This window comes from Lepidothrix coronata, unplaced genomic scaffold (genome assembly GCF_001604755.1).
Source record: "Lepidothrix coronata isolate B3197 unplaced genomic scaffold, Lepidothrix_coronata-1.0 Scaffold3, whole genome shotgun sequence".
NCBI lineage: Eukaryota > Metazoa > Chordata > Aves > Passeriformes > Pipridae > Lepidothrix > Lepidothrix coronata.
In genome coordinates, this window is record NW_016690183.1 from 8427778 (window position 1) to 8435900 (window position 8123).

The following is an 8123-nucleotide window of genomic DNA, read 5'->3' on the forward strand; positions in this document are numbered from 1 at the left end:
GTTTGAGAAAAGAATTACAAAACAATTTTTGGTCAAAAAAGCCTTTTAAAAGAAAGATATCTTTTTTCATTTTTCCTACTTGAAAAAAGCTAAGGAGTTATCAAAATGTATTTTTAGGACACTTTTAAGAATAATGTTTCCTAATTGGCAACATTTTTAAAAATATTTATACTCTTTTGAAACCATGAATGAATTTGAAAACCAGATATTTCAGAAAGAAAACTCCACATTCGTCCTAGAAAATAGATTCGCGAGATTACAGCTGTCATCCTTACTCCATGCAAAAAGATTTCTCAGCATCTTGAATTTTTTTGGGGGTAAGAAATCAATTAACTGCTGAGTCTGTGTAAAACAGTGATGCAGTGCAAAACAGGCAACTAATACTCACTTTGTCACCAGATGCAAAGACAGAAAAGCAAAACGCAGAGAGATACCCGGGCAACAATAAAGGCCATGTCAACAATAGGGAGTTGGGCCTGCCCATGTTGGTTCATTGTGCCAGCAAAACCTTGGTGTGGATGCAGTAGTGCTAGCAGAAGATGTTTTTTGCAGTTACTCAGGGACCTGGTGTTATTAAACAAGTCAAAGAGCTTGTGTCAGCATACACCACGTCTACACTATGAGTGTTTGCTGGCGGCGCAGTAGAACCTCTCTAGCGTAGACAAGGTTAAAGACTTCTTCAGAAAGTGCAAGAGAGGGAAATGGGAGTGTAATATTACAAAGCAAAACTGCCATTTTATAATGGTATCATCATAGTATGAACAGAATCAAAATAAATAGCAGTTAGAATAATGAAGATCCAAAGACGGCTGTAAAAGTCAAAGATTTCAGTTCATACTGGTTATACCTACAGTAGAAAGAGATCCTTGTGGGAATCCCCATGACACTCAATCTGAAGGAAAGATTCATAAAACAAACACACAATCAAAAGTAAGCAAACTTGTTCAGACGAATCATGCTGGTGTCTCCAAGCAAAGCTAGTAAAAGACTACAAAAATGTTAAGACCATGATGAATTTCAGAGTATGACACCTGAAAATGTACAAAATAATCCAACCAGTAAAACTGAAAAAAAAAAAAGGAGAGCAATAATATACACTGGAGAAGACAAAACCAAGACAAACTTTACATCATTGCAAAACTACAGAGACTATTAGTTGGAAAAGTTGCATGATAGCCCTTGAAACAGTTTATTTGCATAAGTCCAAACTGTTTAAACAATTCTCACTGCCAAAAATCTGCAGTAGAAAAAGTATTTTCTGACTCGACTAAGGCAGAAACCGTGCAGTTAGAATGCCAAAGGCAGGCAGCAATGATAGATACAACAGGCAGGTACTGCACTCCGTTTATATGCCAACAGGTAGATTTAGTAGCCCAAAAGGACTTCTCAGCCACGGCAATGTTCACTGTACAAACCTTGACATGGGATGGTAGAGGTTGTAGTAGAATTTTTTCATAAGCAACAGACGAATATGTAAAATTAAATATAAACCAAGACAGAACAGCCATAAATGTTGTAAATATTGACATATTCACTCAATGATTAATTGTTTCACCTAACACTCATCAACAAACAAATACTCTTCCCTCAAACACATTCTGGGCAATGAAACTGATACAAAACCAGTGGAAAAGAACAATTTAGGATTGTTTTTCCATATAGAAAATAGCATGAACTTGTTCATGGACAAGAAACTGAGTAGAAAGTGATCTCTTTAAATACACATTAAAAGGATCAGTATCCACATGCTGACTTCTCCAAGATCACTTTGCAGTATTAAAGTATAACAACTGAACAAATATATGAAGAATTATATCTAACCGAAATACAAAGAAATCTTAAACTAAGTCTGTTATGTGCTGGTTTATAAAAAGTGATAGAAAGACTCCAAGAGAGAAGCAGAAAGGATAAAAAACAGTGAGGGTTCCTTCTGGCCTTTATACTGTTGGTACAATCAGAAAGACCAATGCAGAATGAAAAACACCCAGCTGTTTACCAGCAAGCTAGAAAGACATAAGCATCCAACAGGTTTAATGTGTAAGAGTGGTCAACCAGAATAAAGCCTTATTGTAAACAGGGAGTTCTGCCAAGGCTATATTGAGCTATTTTTGGACTGAAGTCTTCTAGACAGCACACACACCTTACATTAAACATTGTGGTCAAGGTTGTTTGCAAGCTAGGAAATAATTGTGATGCAAGTGGAAAAACGCAGGCCAAGCGACAAAGTGAGAGAATCAAAATCCAGAGCTTTCTCCAGAGGTCTGGGGGAAAAATGGACCTTTTTGCTACAAGCTATAAAACCAGTAGCATACTCTGTAGGCTTCCCAAAGGAAACAAACTATGGCACACTACCACAAAGGCTATCATAAATTAAGACATACTATTCCAACAGTAGCTTCAAGCAAACTCTATCTTTCCCCATCTCTTGCATAATTCAGAGGACACTATAAAATAATTTTGAATACTGCACTGCTATACCATACAAGTTGAATAACAAAGTTCAGATGGTAGTTCAAGTAGACAAAAGCCTTTAATAGACTCTTCAAAAGCAATATACATGGCTATCTCTCCTGAATGAAGCAATTTTTCCAGAAACAATATTAATTTTTTTCCATACTGGATGTCAAGAACCAAAGGCACCTTTTCACAATAGCTATATTGTTACTACTGTTGTATGTACGGAAAGGCTAACAGACAAAATGTGTGAGAGACACCTTAAGGCCAAAACCTTTGAAAACTGACAAGATAGAAAGCTTCCAAAATGACCTCAGGAAATATTTGCGAGAACAAGTTATTTCTCAGGATAAACTGTCCACTTCTAAGGATGCTAAATGTGCTGTATAGCTAAATCCTCATTCATACAAGAGTAATTGATGAGTGTATATTTCAAAGAGCTTAATCTAAAAACAAAATAAAGAGGATGCAGAGGACAAAGAAATATGCTCTCTTCAGACACCTGATTAAGAAGATATGGAAACATGCCTCCCCCACCATGATGCGTGATTAATAGCGATCAAAATAGACTCTCAACACATTGTACCACTTCAAGAATCAAGTGTCAGATAGGTTCCAGTTGCTGGAGAGCTATATCCAAGCATTATTTCAGCGTGAAACTTAAAGGGGGCTCTTTCGATGGAGAAAGGTTTTTACCAAGGCTTCTGAGTGACAGGACCAGGAGCAATGGTTTTAAACTGAAAGAAGGTAGATTTAGATTTGACATAAGGAAGAAATACTTTATGATGAGATGATGGTGGGACACTGAAGCAGTTTGTCCAGAGAAACTGTGGATGTTCCACCCCTGGAAGGATTCAAGACCAGGTTGGTTGGTGCTTTGAGCAGCATGATCTTGTGAAAGATGTCCCTGTTCACGGCAGGGGATTTGACTAAATGATCTTTGAAGGCATCTTCCAACCCAAAGAATTATGTGATTTGATGATTAAAGCAAGACTTGGGAAGCATGTCTGTGCTTTGACTATACAGAGCAAAACTTGAATACTTTTAGGAAAAGTCTCAGAAATAGAATATTAGAGAAAGAATAAAGTTAAAATCATGACCTGACTTGACTTCTCTCCTTTATATTTTTACACCATGCACATCCTTTTCAAGCTAATTATTCAGTTTCTTAGATAAACTTATTGACTACTAATTTACTATGTACATTTTCAGGATTGATTATGCAAGTTGCAATTGCAAGACAGAGCCCCTAGACAATAGTAGATATGTCTATGTTTACTCCCAGAGCTGGAGAGTATATATATTATGGAGTTCATTTTCAAAACCAGAGGCTTCTGACTGCACTATCTTGCAAATACTGCAAAATTGCTGCCCTGCAGGGACATTCAGGAAGTAGTAACACGTAATCCTTCACTCCCTGCAGAAGCTCATATCCCAGTGCAACATTACAATGAGACTTTTGGTCCTCATTGTAAAGAAGTAGATAGAAAGCTTATTTTATTTTTGTAAAATTCAGCCCAGTGTTAACCAGTCAAATTAGAGAAAAAGATATTAATAATAGTGGTGTATTCTCCTTTGTGTATTGTCATTCAGCTCTAAATGTTCCTTTGTGACCAGACCTACAGATACAACAAAGGAGGGCTCACGGGGGCAAGACAGTTACTTTTTTTGCTCAGGACTCCTAAAATGCAAATCTATGCAGGAGCGGTATTCTCATAAGATGAGAGTTGGAAGCACTAAATCACCCTAGGGAGAGAAAACATAATTTTGTATTTTGAACTTGCCTAGTACATAACTTCTAAAAGAATGAATGAACACACCTTGATTAGCTCAGATGGAAAGCGGGGCTACTTAGAGATGCTGCTTATGAAGAGAAATCCAAGTCAATTTCTTACCAGAGGAGAAACCAGAGTCAAAGGAGCAAGTGCAGATAATTTGTTTGATGCAGTAGAGTTTGCTGTGTGATGAAGTGCACACTGCTTTGAGAGCAAAGGCTACATAGTGCGTGCAGGCAACTCCTTCCTTCTTCAGGAATATCATCCTGGATCTGTCACCTATCTCTCAGGAGACGACTCTGAGTGAATCCAACAGATGGATAAAGCTAGAGAAAATCAAATAAAAAGCAGACTTTCTGGTAATTTGAAGCAATTTCCCCAAAACCAGATGTCTCAAAATTAGCAGCCAGTACTCTCCCACACCAAAAAAAATGGTCGTGCTAAAGAAAAATTTTCCATTGTAAGAGTAGTGAAATGCAGGGGCAGCTTGCCCAGAGAAGTTGTCAAACGCCCATTCTTGAAGCCCTGAGCTACCACACCTAAGCGGGACTTGCTTGGATTAGGCGCTTTCAACCTCCAGAAGCTCATGTCAGCCTGGCGTTACTCCATGGCAACGTGACTGTCCTCAATAACTCCTCACAGGGTTGGCTGTGATAACAATACTGAAAACGTTCATCTTAGGATATGCGGTGTTCAACAGATATTAAGTGATGTAACTTTGCTATATTCCTGTAAGGATTATGTTGTTTGTCTCTGACTGTCTCCCTCTTACACGGATAACAAAGATGAGATACATTGAAGTGCAGTGAAGTAGAAATTTGACCAATTTCAGACAGGAAGTTTCATCCCATTCTCCCCGGTTGCTTTACATATCTTAAAAAGCAGTAAAAGAATATAATTAGAGATTTGAGCATCACAGAAAACGTAACTCGTGTAGCTGATAACACCTTCACTCTTGCATATACAGATGCAAAAAAAAATGCAGAGGCACTGTAGTATAAAATTGAAGTTGGAAATCTCCTATTTCAACTGATTAGTTTTCATTACTAAGCTCTAACCCAGAATAACTGCCTGGGTCACGCTCTTTTGTGTTGGATGACCCACATCACCAATATATCAATGAAGGCTTTGTATACAGCAACTAGTGATCTATCAGAATGCAAGATTTGAACAGAAAAAAAAAAAATTCATCATGTTCCGTAAAATTCCCTTTATCATTCTGCTCCAGGCCTTCTGTATGTTTTCTTGCCAGTCTCTCCCTACTTTTCTTATCTTCCTTCACCCACTTTTCAGCCAGGCTTAGCCCTACCTCTCCTAGGCTCAGCAATAAGAGGATTTTCTTCTTCGTTCATTTAATTTAAGATAAATGTTGAATTGGGAGTTGTACATTACCCCTGATTCAGCTGCCTTGCTGAAAAGTCAGTGGAAGACTTAGTCTGAGTTGCACGTGAATGGACTTCTGAGATAGATTCCATATAACTCAAAGCTCAAGGGAGAAAAAGGCAGTTAAAGAAAAAAAAAACTTAGACTTACCATCAAGATGCAACTCAGAGTGGCATCTGAGACACATTTTTGCTAAAATCTTTTTCTGACTTTCTAACAAGACTGCTTGAAGCAAGATACAGGTAAATCTAGCTTTTCTGAAACCATTGAGATAGAAAACACATAGAAATTGAAAGCTTTGAAATAAGTAAGGTCCTTACCAGATACAACCTGAAGTTAAAAGCTGACTCCAAATCCATATGCTGTAAAAGGCCAATGGATCAGAAATCAGAAATAGTATTTTGGGTCCTCACCGCCTCTTATAATTCCAAACTGATAGCAGAATTCCTGCTGTCTTCATTCTTATGTGCTGTGTAATTACAGATATTTACATTTGTCTTTGTTCCTAATAAATTACTTCCAGGTATACGTTAATATGCAGACCCTATATCCAACAATAAACTAAGCTCCTAAAGGCATCCAAAGATGATATATACTGCCTATCACAATGTACTGATGCAATTTAGAGCTTGTAGGTGGGATTTTTTATCCTTTAAAAAATTCCCATGTTCTTTTCATTGACATCAATAGTAAATCTAAGTAAGGCTAAATTCTTTTGTAAATAAAATTTTACAGGTTTTTCTCCAGTTGTCTGGTGTGATCCTATCTGCAATGTGGAATTTTGCAGCCACAGTGTGATTGCATGTGGGGCCTACTTTGAGCAGAACCTCAAAGAAATGAAAAAAAACCCCTCACAATCAGACAAGAATTTTAAAGCTGCTACTAAAACTGACATGAAAACTGCTATTGCTGCAACTCAAAGACATGTAAAGTTGACATATAATTTTATGCTTTAAAAGGCAGCATCATTTTATGAAGAAGACCAAGCATTGCTTTTAGGAAACTGGCCAAAACTTAATAAGTATTTTTTTTCAAAACATTATGAAATTATTTAAAAATTAAAGTATACAAAACTTTCAAAGAGGATTCAAAATTAAAAAATTTTTAATCATACAAGTCATATTGAGTTTCTCTTGAAATGGATGTAATAATAAATAAGGTTTCTTTGACTTATTTATACAGATCTATTGATTTTTATGTTAAATCATTAGAGCAAAACTCATACAACCACCTTATTTTCTTTTAGATTTTGGGACCTCAAAGCACTTTAAGAAATTTAATTAGTATTGTTATTCCCTTTGTAGTCATGAAATAAACTGAGGAGTGCCAGAATTTAAGTTTACATAGAAGGAGTGGAAAAAGGTTATGTTTTGGGGTTTTTTTGGTTGGTTTTTTTTTTTCCTAATTTCTGCCTGCAAACCTGACTCTATAAGTTTTAAGTGCCCATACCTGCTTGAAGATACAACTCTGGCACTATTCACAAGGGGGAAAGAATGTCATCTTCTCTTTCTTTCATTTAAATGGCCAAAACTAAGTACTAGGAATGTGGAAAGTTCGTCAGGTAGTAAGTTTAGCTTAGAACTAAAATTGAAGTGGAAATTGCTAAATTCGACTAGTACGTATCTCAAAGTCTATGACATGTCTGAATACCTTTAAAGATTCAAATTTTTAAAAAATACCATGTGTCTACTTTCTCTGTTTCTGTAGATTTAAAGAGGGCTAGTGTCCCCAAAAGAGGGATCTCCTCCTTATTTTATGTTATAAAATTATGTATGCAAATTAAATAAGAATTTTCATCTGATTAAATCTGACCTTCTGATATAAATCCTTTACTTCATATTGAGGAATGGAAATACTAAAGGGTTTATTTCTTTCAGGGATATATATTGCCTATTCCCTTTGCTGATGAGCATGACACCTAATTCTAGGGATTTTTTTATTCTGGATGGTTGTTTCAAGCACCATGTGTAAGGCAGTCAAAGGACATCCACTGCACTGTTTTATCCTTTACTGCATCAGAAAGGTTTCAACAAGCTACCTTTTTGTATGTGATGGCCTGCCCTTGAGTGTCACACCTGTCACCTTGCTGCCAGCAAGTGTTCCTAACTCAGCTGACCTGGTTCCAAATCTTTGTGGGTCAATGCTCTAAGGAAAAAGGCACTCTGAGAAGTGCTCTGGACAGGCACTTAGGTCTGAAACTGCTGTAAACTGAACCAGGGCTCCTGGACTTTGAGTTGCACCAGTTTGTACAAACTGGGTATCTGGCTACTTCTCTGCTAAATGTGATGTATGTATAGGAATGCAATGGAGAATTAATTTAGTGACAATAACTATTTAATAAAAATATAAGAGGGGAGTTGTTATATACTGCTATAGACACAGAGCTAGTATATACTGCTATAGATACAGAGCCACACACACACACACACAAAAAAAAATTTGAAAAAATTCAGCAAGAAATGATTGCTCAGCAGGAACATGAAGCCATTTTGCAGTCTAACAGAGGAATCT